Below are 15356 nucleotides of genomic sequence, written 5' to 3' on the forward strand. Positions count from 1 at the left end.
ATGGCAGAGCGGTCTAAGGCGTTGCGTTAAGTTCGCAGTCTCCCCAGGAGGCGTGGTTTCGAATCCCACCTCAGACAGTGCCCATTGAAAGTACCAAGCAAGAACAAAGCAAACACAGTCATGAGAGCATTACGAGGTGCCAGGATGGCAGAGGGGTCTAAGGCGTTGCGTTCAGGTCGCAGTCTCCCCAGGAGGCGTGGGTTGAATCCCACCTCAGACAGTGCCCATTGAAAGTACCAAGCAAGAACAAAGCAAACATATTCAAGAGAGCATTACCAGATGCCAGGATGGCAGAGCGGTCTAAGGCGTTGCGTTCAGGTCGCAGTCTCCCCAGGAGGCGTGGTTTCGAATCCCACCTCAGACAGTGCCCATTGAAAGTACCAAGCAAGAACAAAGCAAACACAGTCAAGAGAGCATTACCAAATGCCAGGATGGCAGAGCGGTCGAAGGCGTTGCGTTCAGGTCGCAGTCTCCCCAGGAGGCGTGGGTTCGAATCCCAAGAACAAAGCAAACACATTCAAGAGAGCATTACCAGATGCCAGGATGGCAGATTGGTCTAAGGCGTTGCGTTCAGGTCTCAGTCTTCCCAGGAGACGTGGGTTCGAATCCCGCCTCAGACAGAGCCCATTGAAAGTACCAAGCAATAACAAAGCAAACAAAGTCAAGAGAGCATTACCAGTTGCCAGGATGGCAGAGCGGTCTAAGGCGTTGCGTTCAGGTCGCAGTCTCCCCAGGAGGCGTGGGTTAGAATCCCAAGAACAAAGGAAACACAGTCAAGAGAGAGGTACCAGTTGCCAGGATGGCAGAGCGGTCTAAGGCGTTGCGTTCAGGTCGCAGTCTCCCCAGGAGTCGTGGGTTCGAATCCCACCTCAGACAGAGCCCATTGAAAGTACCAAGCAATAACAAAGCAAAGACAGTCAAGAGAGCATTACCAGTTGCCAGGATGGCAGAGCGGTCTCAGGCGTTGCGTTCAGGTCGCAGTCTCCCCAGGAGGCGTGGTTTAGAATCCCACCTCAGACAGAGCCCATTGAAAGTACCAAGCAATAACAAAGCAAACACAGTCATAAGAGCATTACGAGGTGCCAGGATGGCAGAGGGGTCTAAGGCGTTGCGTTCAGGTCGCAGTCTCCCCAGGGGGCGTGGGTTCGAATCCCGCCTCAGACAGAGCCCATTGAAGGTACCAAGCAAGAAAAAAGCAAACACAGTCAAGAGAGCATTACCAGTTGCCAGGATGGCAGAGCGGTCTAAGGCGTTGCGTTCAGGTCGCAGTCTCCCCAGGAGGCGTGGGTTCGAATCCCGCCTCTGACAGAGCCCATTGAACGTACCGAGCAAGAAAAAAGCAAACACAGTCAAGAGAGCATTACCAGCTGCCAGGATGGCAGTGTGGTCTAAGGCGTTGCGTTCAGGTCGCAGTCTCCCCAGGAGGCGTGGGTTCGAATCCCACCTCAGACAGAGCCCATTGAAAGTACCAAGCAATAACAAAGCAAACACAGTCAAGAGAGCATTACCAGTTGCCAGGATGGCAGAGCGGTCTAAGGCGTTGCGTTCAGGTCGCAGTCTCCCCAGGAGGCGTGGGTTCGAATCCCACCTCAGACAGAGACCATTGAAAGTACCAAGTGATAACAAAGCAAACAAAGTCAAGAGAGCATTACCAGTTGCCAGGATGGCATAGCGGTCTAAGGCGTTGCGTTCAGGTCGCAGTCTCCCCAGGAGGCGAGGGTTCGAATCCCACCTCAGACAGAGCCCATTGAAAGTACCAAGCAATAACAAAGCAAACACAGTCAATAGAGAATTACCAGTTGCCAGGATGGCAGAGCGGTCTAAGGCGTTGCGTTCAGGTCGCAGTCTCCCCAGGAGGCGTGGGTTGAATCCCACCTCTGACAGTGCCCATTGAAAGTACCAAGTAAGAACAAAGCAAACACATTCAAGAGTGCATTACCAGATGCCAGGATGGCAGAGCGGTCTAAGGCGTTGCGTTCAGGTTGCAGTCACCCCAGGAGGCGTGGGTTCGAATCCCACCTCAGACAGAGCCCATTGAAAATACCAAGCGAGAAAAAAGCAAACACAGTCAAGAGAGCATTACCAGTTGCCAGGATGGCAGAGCGGTCTAAGGCGTTGCGTTCAGGTTGCAGTCTCCCCAGGAGGCGTGGGTTCGAATCCCACCTCAGACAGAGCCCATTGAAAGTACCTAGCAAGAAAAAAGCAAACACAGTCAAGAGAGAGGTACCAGTTGCCAGGATGGCAGAGCGGTCTAAGGCGTTGCGTTCAGGTCGCAGTCTCCCCAGGAGGCGTGGGTTCGAATCCCACCTCAGACAGAGCCCATTGAAAGTACCAAGCAATAACAAAGCAAACACAGTCAAGAGAGCATTACCAGGTGCCAGGATGGCAGAGCGGTCTAAGGCGTTGCGTTCAGGTCGCAGTCTCCCCAGGAGGCGTGGGTTCGAATCCCAAGAACAAAGCAAACACATTCAAGAGAGCATTACCAGATGCCAGGATGGCAGATTGGTCTAAGGCGTTGCGTTCAGGTCTCAGTCTTCCCAGGAGGCGTGGGTTAGAATCCCAAGAACAAAGGAAACACAGTCAAGAGAGAGGTACCAGTTGCCAGGATGGCAGAGCGGTCTAAGGCGTTGCGTTCAGGTCTCAGTCTTCCCAGGAGGCGTGGGTTCGAATCCCGCCTCAGACAGAGCCCATTGAAAGTACCAAGCAATAACAAAGCAAACACAGTCAAGAGAGCATTACCAGGTGCCAGGATGGCAGAGCGGTCTAAGGTGTTGCGTTCAGGTCGCAGTCTCCCCAGGACGCAGGGGTTCGAATCCCACCTCAGACAGAGCCCATTGAAAGTACCAAGCAAGAACAAAGCAAACACAGTCATAAGAGCATTACGAGGTGCCAGGATGGCAGAGGGGTCTAAGGCGTTGCGTTCAGGTCGCAGTCTCCCCAGGAGGCGTGGGTTGAATCCCACCTCAGACAGTGCCCATTGAAAGTACCAAGCAAGAACAAAGCAAACATATTCAAGAGAGCATTACCAGATGCCAGGATGGCAGAGCGGTCTAAGGCGTTGCGTTAAGTTCGCAGTCTCCCCAGGAGGCGTGGTTTCGAATCCCACCTCAGACAGTGCCCATTGAAAGTACCAAGCAAGAACAAAGCAAACACAGTCATGAGAGCATTACGAGGTGCCAGGATGGCAGAGGGGTCTAAGGCGTTGCGTTCAGGTCGCAGTCTCCCCAGGAGGCGTGGGTTGAATCCCACCTCAGACAGTGCCCATTGAAAGTACCAAGCAAGAACAAAGCAAACATATTCAAGAGAGCATTACCAGATGCCAGGATGGCAGAGCGGTCTAAGGCGTTGCGTTCAGGTCGCAGTCTCCCCAGGAGGCGTGGTTTCGAATCCCACCTCAGACAGTGCCCATTGAAAGTACCAAGCAAGAACAAAGCAAACACAGTCAAGAGAGCATTACCAAATGCCAGGATGGCAGAGCGGTCGAAGGCGTTGCGTTCAGGTCGCAGTCTCCCCAGGAGGCGTGGGTTCGAATCCCACCTCAGACAGATCCCATTGAAAGTACCAAGCAATAACAAAGCAAAGACAGTCAAGAGAGCATTACCAGTTGCCAGGATGGCAGAGCGGTCTCAGGCGTTGCGTTCAGGTCGCAGTCTCCCCAGGAGGCGTGGTTTAGAATCCCACCTCAGACAGAGCCCATTGAAAGTACCAAGCAATAACAAAGCAAACAAAGTCAAGAGAGCATTACCAGTTGCCAGGATGGCAGAGCGGTCTAAGGCGTTGCGTTCAGGTCGCAGTCTCCCCAGGGGGCGTGGGTTCGAATCCCGCCTCAGACAGAGCCCATTGAAGGTACCAAGCAAGAAAAAAGCAAACACAGTCAAGAGAGCATTACCAGTTGCCAGGATGGCAGAGCGGTCTAAGGCGTTGCGTTCAGGTCGCAGTCTCCCCAGGAGGCGTGGGTTCGAATCCCGCCTCTGACAGAGCCCATTAAACGTACCGAGCAAGAAAAAAGCAAACACAGTCAAGAGAGCATTACCAGCTGCCAGGATGGCAGTGTGGTCTAAGGCGTTGCGTTCAGGTCGCAGTCTCCCCAGGAGGCGTGGGTTCGAATCCCACCTCAGACAGAGCCCATTGAAAGTACCAAGCAATAACAAAGCAAACACAGTCAAGAGAGCATTACCAGTTGCCAGGATGGCAGAGCGGTCTAAGGCGTTGCGTTCAGGTCGCAGTCTCCCCAGGAGGCGTGGGTTCGAATCCCACCTCAGACAGAGACCATTGAAAGTACCAAGTGATAACAAAGCAAACAAAGTCAAGAGAGCATTACCAGTTGCCAGGATGGCATAGCGGTCTAAGGCGTTGCGTTCAGGTCGCAGTCTCCCCAGGAGGCGAGGGTTCGAATCCCACCTCAGACAGAGCCCATTGAAAGTACCAAGCAATAACAAAGCAAACACAGTCAATAGAGAATTACCAGTTGCCAGGATGGCAGAGCGGTCTAAGGCGTTGCGTTCAGGTCGCAGTCTCCCCAGGAGGCGTGGGTTCGAATCCCACCTCAGACAGTGCCCATTGAAAGTACCAAGCAAGAACAAAGCAAACACATTCAAGAGAGCATTCCCAGATGCCAGGATGGCAGAGTGGTCTAAGGCGTTGCGTTCAGGTTGCAGTCTCCCCAGGTGGCGTCGGTTCGAATCCCACCTCAGACTTAGCCCATTGAAAGTACCAAGCAAGAACAAAGCAAACACAGTCATAAGAGCATTACGAGGTGCCAGGATGGCAGAGCGGTCTAAGGCGTTGCGTTCAGGTCGCAGTCTCCCCAGGAGGCGTGGGTTGAATCCCACCTCAGACAGTGCCCATTGAAAGTACCAAGTAAGAACAAAGCAAACACATTCAAGAGTGCATTACCAGATGCCAGGATGGCAGAGCGGTCGAAGGCGTTGCGTTCAGGTCGCAGTCTCCCCAGGAGGCGTGGGTTCGAATCCCACCTCAGACAGAGCCCATTGAAAGTACCAAGCAATAACAAAGCAAACACAGTCAAGAGAGCATTACCAGTTGCCAGGATGGCAGAGCGGTCTAAGGCGTTGCGTTCAGGTCGCAGTCTCCCCAGGAGGCGTGGGTTCGAATCCCACCTCAGACAGAGACCATTGAAAGTACCAAGTGATAACAAAGCAAACAAAGTCAAGAGAGCATTACCAGTTGCCAGGATGGCATAGCGGTCTAAGGCGTTGCGTTCAGGTCGCAGTCTCCCCAGGAGGCGAGGGTTCGAATCCCACCTCAGACAGAGCCCATTGAAAGTACCAACCAATAACAAAGCAAACACAGTCAAGAGAGAATTACCAGTTGCCAGGATGGCAGAGCGGTCTAAGGCGTTGCGTTCAGGTCGCAGTCTCCCCAGGAGGCGTGGGTTCGAATCCCACCTCAGACAGTGCCCATTGAAAGTACCAAGCAAGAACAAAGCAAACACATTCAAGAGAGCATTCCCAGATGCCAGGATGGCAGAGTGGTCTAAGGCGTTGCGTTCAGGTTGCAGTCTCCCCAGGTGGCGTCGGTTCGAATCCCACCTCAGACATAGCCCATTGAAAGTACCAAGCAAGAACAAAGCAAACACAGTCATAAGAGCATTACGAGGTGCCAGGATGGCAGAGCGGTCTAAGGCGTTGCGTTCAGGTCGCAGTCTCCCCAGGAGGCGTGGGTTGAATCCCACCTCTGACAGTGCCCATTGAAAGTACCAAGTAAGAACAAAGCAAACACATTCAAGAGTGCATTACCAGATGCCAGGATGGCAGAGCGGTCTAAGGCGTTGCGTTCAGGTTGCAGTCACCCCAGGAGGCGTGGGTTCGAATCCCACCTCAGACAGAGCCCATTGAAAATACCAAGCGAGAAAAAAGCAAACACAGTCAAGAGAGCATTACCAGTTGCCAGGATGGCAGAGCGGTCTAAGGCGTTGCGTTCAGGTTGCAGTCACCCCAGGAGGCGTGGGTTCGAATTCCACCTCAGACAGAGCCCATTGAAAGTACCAAGCGAGAAAAAAGCAAACACAGTCAAGAGAGCATTACCAGTTGCCAGGATGGCAGAGCGGTCTAAGGCGTTGCGTTCAGGTCGCAGTCACCCCAGGAGGCGTGGGTTCGAATCCCACCTCAGACAGAGCCCATTGAAAGTACCAAGCAAGAACAAAGCAAACACATTCAAGAGAGCATTACCAGATGCCAGGATGGCAGAGTGGTCTAAGGCGTTGCGTTCAGGTCGCAGTCTCCCCAGGAGGCGTGGGTTCGAATCCCACCTCAGACAGTGCCCATTGAAAGTACCAAGCAAGAACAAAGCAAACACATTCAAGAGAGCATTCCCAGATGCCAGGATGGCAGAGTGGTCTAAGGCGTTGCGTTCAGGTTGCAGTCTCCCCAGGAGGCGTGGGTTCGAATCCCACCTCAGACAGAGCCCATTGAAAGTACCTAGCAAGAAAAAAGCAAACACAGTCAAGAGAGAGGTACCAGTTGCCAGGATGGCAGAGCGGTCAAAGGCGTTGCGTTCAGGTCGCAGTCTCCCCAGGAGGCGTGGGTTCGAATCCCACCTCAGACAGAGCCCATTGAAAGTACCAAGCAATAACAAAGCAAACACAGTCAAGAGAGCATTACCAGGTGCCAGGATGGCAGAGCGGTCTAAGGCGTTGCGTTCAGGTCGCAGTCTCCCCAGGAGGCGTGGGTTCGAATCCCAAGAACAAAGCAAACACATTCAAGAGAGCATTACCAGATGCCAGGATGGCAGATTGGTCTAAGGCGTTGCGTTCAGGTCTCAGTCTTCCCAGGAGGCGTGGGTTCGAGTCCCGCCTCAGACAGAGCCCATTGAAAGTACCAAGCAATAACAAAGCAAACAAAGTCAAGAGAGCATTACCAGTTGCCAGGATGGCAGAGCGGTCTAAGGCGTTGCGTTCAGGTCGCAGTCTCCCCAGGAGGCGTGGGTTAGAATCCCAAGAACAAAGGAAACACAGTCAAGAGAGAGGTACCAGTTGCCAGGATGGCAGAGCGGTCTAAGGCGTTGCGTTCAGGTCGCAGTCTCCCCAGGAGTCGTGGGTTCGAATCCCACCTCAGACAGAGCCCATTGAAAGTACCAAGCAATAACAAAGCAAACACAGTCAAGAGACCATTACCAGGTGCCAGGATGGCAGAGCGGTCTAAGGTGTTGCGTTCAGGTCGCAGTCTCCCCAGGACGCAGGGGTTCGAATCCCACCTCAGACAGAGCCCATTGAAAGTACCAAGCAAGAACAAAGCAAACACAGTCATAAGAGCATTACGAGGTGCCAGGATGGCAGAGGGGTCTAAGGCGTTGCGTTCAGGTCGCAGTCTCCCCAGGAGGCGTGGGTTGAATCCCACCTCAGACAGTGCCCATTGAAAGTACCAAGCAAGAACAAAGCAAACATATTCAAGAGAGCATTACCAGATGCCAGGATGGCAGAGCGGTCTAAGGCGTTGCGTTAAGGTCGCAGTCTCCCCAGGAGGCGTGGTTTCGAATCCCACCTCAGACAGTGCCCATTGAAAGTACCAAGCAAGAACAAAGCAAACACAGTCAAGAGAGCATTACCAAATGCCAGGATGGCAGAGCGGTCGAAGGCGTTGCATTCAGGTCGCAGTCTCCCCAGGAGGCGTGGGTTCGAATCCCACCTCAGACAGATCCCATTGAAAGTACCAAGCAATAACAAAGCAAAGACAGTAAAGAGAGCATTACCAGTTGCCAGGATGGCAGAGCGGTCTCAGGCGTTGCGTTCAGGTCGCAGTCTCCCCAGGAGGCGTGGTTTAGAATCCCACCTCAGACAGAGCCCATTGAAAGTACCAAGCAATAACAAAGCAAACAAAGTCAAGAGAGCATTACCAGTTGCCAGGATGGCAGAGCGGTCTAAGGCGTTGCGTTCAGGTCGCAGTCTCCCCAGGGGGCGTGGGTTCGAATCCCGCCTCAGACAGAGCCCATTGAAGGTACCAAGCAAGAAAAAAGCAAACACAGTCAAGAGAGCATTACCAGTTGCCAGGATGGCAGAGCGGTCGAAGGCGTTGCGTTCAGGTCGCAGTCTCCCCAGGAGGCGTGGGTTCGAATCCCGCCTCTGACAGAGCCCATTGAACGTACCGAGCAAGAAAAAAGCAAACACAGTCAAGAGAGCATTACCAGCTGCCAGGATGGCAGTGTGGTCTAAGGCGTTGCGTTCAGGTCGCAGTCTCCCCAGGAGGCGTGGGTTCGAATCCCACCTCAGACAGAGCCCATTGAAAGTACCAAGCAATAACAAAGCAAACACAGTCAAGAGAGCATTACCAGTTGCCAGGATGGCAGAGCGGTCTAAGGCGTTGCGTTCAGGTCGCAGTCTCCCCAGGAGGCGTGGGTTCGAATCCCACCTCAGACAGAGACCATTGAAAGTACCAAGTGATAACAAAGCAAACAAAGTCAAGAGAGCATTACCAGTTGCCAGGATGGCATAGCGGTCTAAGGCGTTGCGTTCAGGTCGCAGTCTCCCCAGGAGGCGAGGGTTCGAATCCCACCTCAGACAGTGCCCATTGAAAGTACCAAGCAAGAACAAAGCAAACACATTCAAGAGAGCATTCCCAGATGCCAGGATGGCAGAGTGGTCTAAGGCGTTGCGTTCAGGTTGCAGTCTCCCCAGGTGGCGTCGGTTCGAATCCCACCTCAGACTTAGCCCATTGAAAGTACCAAGCAAGAACAAAGCAAACACAGTCATAAGAGCATTACGAGGTGCCAGGATGGCAGAGCGGTCTAAGGCGTTGCGTTCAGGTCGCAGTCTCCCCAGGAGGCGTGGGTTGAATCCCACCTCAGACAGTGCCCATTGAAAGTACCAAGTAAGAACAAAGCAAACACATTCAAGAGTGCATTACCAGATGCCAGGATGGCAGAGCGGTCGAAGGCGTTGCGTTCAGGTCGCAGTCTCTCCAGGAGGCGTGGGTTCGAATCCCACCTCAGACAGAGCCCATTGAAAGTACCAAGCAATAACAAAGCAAACACAGTCAAGAGAGCATTACCAGTTGCCAGGATGGCAGAGCGGTCTAAGGCGTTGCGTTCAGGTCGCAGTCTCCCCAGGAGGCGTGGGTTCGAATCCCACCTCAGACAGAGACCATTGAAAGTACCAAGTGATAACAAAGCAAACAAAGTCAAGAGAGCATTACCAGTTGCCAGGATGGCATAGCGGTCTAAGGCGTTGCGTTCAGGTCGCAGTCTCCCCAGGAGGCGAGGGTTCGAATCCCACCTCAGACAGAGCCCATTGAAAGTACCAACCAATAACAAAGCAAACACAGTCAAGAGAGAATTACCAGTTGCCAGGATGGCAGAGCGGTCTAAGGCGTTGCGTTCAGGTCGCAGTCTCCCCAGGAGGCGTGGGTTCGAATCCCACCTCAGACAGTGCCCATTGAAAGTACCAAGCAAGAACAAAGCAAACACATTCAAGAGAGCATTCCCAGATGCCAGGATGGCAGAGTGGTCTAAGGCGTTGCGTTCAGGTTGCAGTCTCCCCAGGTGGCGTCGGTTCGAATCCCACCTCTGACATAGCCCATTGAAAGTACCAAGCAAGAACAAAGCAAACACAGTCATAAGAGCATTACGAGGTGCCAGGATGGCAGAGCGGTCTTAGGCGTTGCGTTCAGGTCGCAGTCTCCCCAGGAGGCGTGGGTTGAATCCCACCTCTGACAGTGCCCATTGAAAGTACCAAGTAAGAACAAAGCAAACACATTCAAGAGTGCATTACCAGATGCCAGGATGGCAGAGCGGTCTTAGGCGTTGCGTTCAGGTTGCAGTCACCCCAGGAGGCGTGGGTTCGAATCCCACCTCAGACAGAGCCCATTGAAAGTACCAAGCGAGAAAAAAGCAAACACAGTCAAGAGAGCATTACCAGTTGCCAGGATGGCAGAGCGGTCTAAGGCGTTGCGTTCAGGTTGCAGTCACCCCAGGAGGCGTGGGTTCGAATCCCACCTCAGACAGAACCCATTGAAAGTACCAAGCGAGAAAAAAGCAAACACAGTCAAGAGAGCATTACCAGTTGCCAGGATGGCAGAGCGGTCTAAGGCGTTGCGTTCAGGTCGCAGTCACCCCAGGAGGCGTGGGTTCGAATCCCACCTCAGACAGAGCCCATTGAAAGGACCAAGCAAGAACAAAGCAAACACATTCAAGAGAGCATTACCAGATGCCAGGATGGCAGAGTGGTCTAAGGCGTTGCGTTCAGGTCGCAGTCTCCCCAGGAGGCGTGGGTTCGAATCCCACCTCAGACAGTGCCCATTGAAAGTACCAAGCAAGAAAAAAGCAAACACAGTCAAGAGAGAGGTACCAGTTGCCAGGATGGCAGAGCGGTCTAAGGCGTTGCGTTCAGGTCGCAGTCTCCCCAGGAGGCGTGGGTTCGAATCCCACCTCAGACAGAGCCCATTGAAAGTACCAAGCAATAACAAAGCAAACACAGTCAAGAGAGCATTACCAGGTGACAGGATGGCAGAGCGGTCTAAGGCGTTGCGTTCAGGTCGCAGTCTCCCCAGGAGGCGTGGGTTCGAATCCCAAGAACAAAGCAAACACATTCAAGAGAGCATTACCAGATGCCAGGATGGCAGATTGGTCTAAGGCGTTGCGTTCAGGTCGCAGTCTTCCCAGGAGGCGTGGGTTCGAATCCCGCCTCAGACAGAGCCCATTGAAAGTACCAAGCAATAACAAAGCAAACAAAGTCAAGAGAGCATTACCAGTTGCCAGGATGGCAGAGCGGTCTAAGGCGTTGCGTTCAGGTCGCAGTCTCCCCAGGAGGCGTGGGTTCGAATCCCAAGAACAAAGGAAACACAGTCAAGAGAGAGGTACCAGTTGCCAGGATGGCAGAGCGGTCTAAGGCTTTGCATTCAGGTCGCAGTCTCCCCAGGAGTCGTGGGTTCGAATCCCACCTCAGACAGAGCCCATTGAAAGTACCAAGCAATAACAAAGCAAACACAGTCAAGAGAGCATTACCAGGTGCCAGGATGGCAGAGCGGTCTAAGGCGTTGCGTTCAGGTCGCAGTCTCCCCAGGACGCAGGGGTTCGAATCCCACCTCAGACAGAGCCCATTGAAAGTACCAAGCAAGAACAAAGCAAACACAGTCATAAGAGCATTACGAGGTGCCAGGATGGCAGAGGGGTCTAAGGCGTTGCGTTCAGGTCGCAGTCTCCCCAGGAGGCGTGGGTTGAATCCCACCTCAGACAGTGCCCATTGAAAGTACCAAGCAAGAACAAAGCAAACATATTCAAGAGAGCATTACCAGATGCCAGGATGGCAGAGCGGTCTAAGGCGTTGCGTTCAGGTCGCAGTCTCCCCAGGAGGCGTGGTTTCGAATCCCACCTCAGACAGTGCCCATTGAAAGTACCAAGCAAGAACAAAGCAAACACAGTCAAGAGAGCATTACCAAATGCCAGGATGGCAGAGCGGTCGAAGGCGTTGCGTTCAGGTCGCAGTCTCCCCAGGAGGCGTGGGTTCGAATCCCACCTCAGACAGATCCCATTGAAAGTACCAAGCAATAACAAAGCAAAGACAGTCAAGAGAGCATTACCAGTTGCCAGTATGGCAGAGCGGTCTCAGGCGTTGCGTTCAGGTCGCAGTCTCCCCAGGAGGCGTGGTTTAGAATCCCACCTCAGACAGAGCCCATTGAAAGTACCAAGCAATAACAAAGCAAACAAAGTCAAGAGAGCATTACCAGTTGCCAGGATGGCAGAGCGGTCTAAGGCGTTGCGTTCAGGTCGCAGTCTCCCCAGGAGGCGTGGGTTCGAATCCCGCCTCTGACAGAGCCCATTGAACGTACCGAGCAAGAAAAAAGCAAACACAGTCAAGAGAGCATTACCAGCTGCCAGGATGGCAGTGTGGTCTAAGGCGTTGCGTTCAGGTCGCAGTCTCCCCAGGAGGCGTGGGTTCGAATCCCACCTCAGACAGAGCCCATTGAAAGTACCAAGCAATAACAAAGCAAACACAGTCAAGAGAGCATTACCAGTTGCCAGGATGGCAGAGCGGTCTAAGGCGTTGCGTTCAGGTCGCAGTCTCCCCAGGAGGCGTGGGTTCGAATCCCACCTCAGACAGAGACCATTGAAAGTACCAAGTGATAACAAAGCAAACAAAGTCAAGAGAGCATTACCAGTTGCCAGGATGGCATAGCGGTCTAAGGCGTTGCGTTCAGGTCGCAGTCTCCCCAGGAGGCGAGGGTTCGAATCCCACCTCAGACAGAGCCCATTGAAAGTACCAAGCAATAACAAAGCAAACACAGTCAAGAGAGAATTACCAGTTGCCAGGATGGCAGAGCGGTCTAAGGCGTTGCGTTCAGGTCGCAGTCTCCCCAGGAGGCGTGGGTTCGAATCCCACCTCAGACAGTGCCCATTGAAAGTACCAAGCAAGAACAAAGCAAACACATTCAAGAGAGCATTCCCAGATGCCAGGATGGCAGAGTGGTCTAAGGCGTTGCGTTCAGGTTGCAGTCTCCCCAGGTGGCGTCGGTTCGAATCCCACCTCAGACATAGCCCATTGAAAGTACCAAGCAAGAACAAAGCAAACACATTCAAGAGAGCATTCCCAGATGCCAGGATGGCAGAGCGGTCTAAGGCGTTGCGTTCAGGTCGCTGTCTCCCCAGGAGGCGTGGGTTGAATCCCACCTCAGACAGTGACCATTGAAAGTACCAAGTAAGAACAAAGCAAACACATTCAAGAGTGCATTACCAGATGCCAGGATGGCAGAGCGGTCTAAGGCGTTGCGTTCAGGTTGCAGTCACCCCAGGAGGCGTGGGTTCGAATCCCACCTCAGACAGAGCCCATTGAAAGTACCAAGCGAGAAAAAAGCAAACACAGTCAAGAGAGCATTACCAGTTGCCAGGATGGCAGAGCGGTCTAAGGCGTTGCGTTCAGGTTGCAGTCACCCCAGGAGGCGTGGGTTCGAATCCCACCTCAGACAGAGCTCATTGAAAGTACCAAGCGAGAAAAAAGCAAACACAGTCAAAAGAGCATTACCAATTGCCAGGATGGCAGAGCGGTCTAAGGCGTTGCGTTCAGGTCGCAGTCACCCCAGGAGGCGTGGGTTCGAATCCCACCTCAGACAGAGCCCATTGAAAGTACCAAGCAAGAACAAAGCAAACACATTCAACAAGAGAGCATTACCAGATGCCAGGATGGCAGAGTGGTCTAAGGCGTTGCGTTCAGGTCGCAGTCTCCCCAGGAGGCGTGGGTTCGAATCCCACCTCAGACAGTGCCCATTGAAAGTACCAAGCAAGAACAAAGCAAACACATTCAAGAGAGCATTCCCAGATGCCAGGATGGCAGAGTGGTCTAAGGCGTTGCGTTCAGGTTGCAGTCTCCCCAGGAGGCGTGGGTTCGAATCCCACCTCAGACAGAGCCCATTGAAAGTACCTAGCAAGAAAAAAGCAAACACAGTCAAGAGAGAGGTACCAGTTGCCAGGATGGCAGAGCGGTCTAAGGCGTTGCGTTCAGGTCGCAGTCTCCCCAGGAGGCGTGGGTTCGAATCCCAACTCAGACAGAGCCCATTGAAAGTACCAAGCAATAACAAAGCAAAGACAGTCAAGAGAGCATTACCAGGTGCCAGGATGGCAGAGCGGTCACAGGCGTTGCGTTCAGGTCGCAGTCTCCCCAGGAGGCGTGGTTTAGAATCCCACCTCAGACAGAGCCCATTGAAAGTACCAAGCAAGAAAAAAGCAAACACAGTCAAGAGAGAATTACCAGTTGCCAGGATGGCAGAGTGGTCTAAGGCGTTGCGTTCAGGTCGCAGTCTCCCCAGGAGGCGTGGGTTCGAATCCCACCTCAGACAGAGCCCATTGAAAGTACCAAGCAATAACAAAGCAAACACAGTCAAGAGAGCATTACCAGTTGCCAGGATGGCAGAGCGGTCTAAGGCGTTGCGTTCAGGTCGCAGTCTCCCCAGGAGGCGTGGGTTCGAATCCCACCTCAGACAGAGACCATTGAAAGTACCAAGCAATAACAAAGCAAACAAAGTCAAGAGAGCATTACCAGTTGCCAGGATGGCAGAGCGGTCTACGGCGTTGCGTTCAGGTCGCAGTCACCCCAGGAGGCGTGGGTTCGAATCCCACCTCAGACAGAGCCCATTGAAAGTACCAAGCAATAACAAAGCAAACAAAGTCAAGAGAGCATTACCAGTTGCCAGGATGGCAGTGTGGTCTAAGGCGTTGCGTTCAGGTCGCAGTCTCCCCAGGAGGCGTGGGTTCGAATCCCACCTCAGACAGAGCCCATTGAAAGTACCAAGCAAAAACAAAGCAAACACAATCAAGAGAGCATTACCAGATGCCAGGATGGCAGAGTGGTCTAAGGCGTTGCGTTCAGGTTGCAGTCTCCCCAGGTGGCGTGGGTTCGAATCCCACCTCAGACATAGCCCATTGAAAGTACCAAGCAAGAACAAAGCAAACACAGTCAAGAGAGCATTACCAGTTGCCAGGATGGCAGAGCGGTCTAAGGCGTTGCGTTCAGGTCGCAGTCTCCCCAGGAGGCGTGGGTTGAATCCCACCTCAGACAGTGCCCATTGAAAGTACCAAGTAAGAACAAAGCAAACACATTCAAGAGTGCATTACCATTTGCCAGGATGGCAGAGCGGTCTAAGGCGTTGCGTTCAGGTTGCAGTCACCCCAGGAGGCGTGGGTTCGAATCCCACCTCAGACAGAGCCCATTGAAAGTACCAAGCAAGAACAAAGCAAACACAGTCAAGAGAGCATTACCAGGTGCCAGGATGGCAGAGCGGTCTAAGGCGTTGCGTTCAGGTCGCAGTCTCCCAGGAGGCGTGGGTTCGAATCCCAAGAACAAAGCAAACACATTCAAGAGAGCATTACCAGATGCCAGGATGGCAGAGTGGTCTAAGGCGTTGTGTTCAGGTCGCAGTCTCCCCAGGAGGCGTGGGTTAGAATCCCACCTCAGACAGTGCCCATTGAAAGTACCAAGCAAGAACAAAGCAAACACATTCAAGAGAGCATTACTAGGTGCCAGGATGGCGGAGCGGTCTAAGGCGTTGCGTTCAGGTCGCAGTCTCCCCTGGAGGCGTGGGTTCGAATCCCGCCTCAGACAGAGCCCATTGAACGTATCAAGCAAGAAAAAAGCAAACACAGTCAAGAGAGCATTACCAGTTGCCAGGATGGCAGAGCGGTCTAAGGCGTTGCGTTCAGGTCGCAGTCTCCCCAGGAGGCGTGGGTTCGAATCCCACCTCAGACAGATCCCATTGAAAGTACCAAGCAATAACAAAGCAAAGACAGTCAAGAGAGCATTACCAGTTGCCAGGATGGCAGAGCGGTCTCAGGCGTTGCGTTCAGGTCGCAGTCTCCCCAGGAGGCGTGGTTTAGAATCCCACCTCAGACAGAGCCCATTGAAAGTACCAAGCAAT

The sequence above is a fragment of the Idiotropiscis lumnitzeri genome, chromosome 22 (assembly GCF_059441095.1).
Source record: "Idiotropiscis lumnitzeri isolate Australia: NSW breed Sydney's pygmy pipehorse chromosome 22, RoL_Ilum_1.0, whole genome shotgun sequence".
Taxonomy (NCBI): Eukaryota; Metazoa; Chordata; class Actinopteri; order Syngnathiformes; family Syngnathidae; genus Idiotropiscis; species Idiotropiscis lumnitzeri.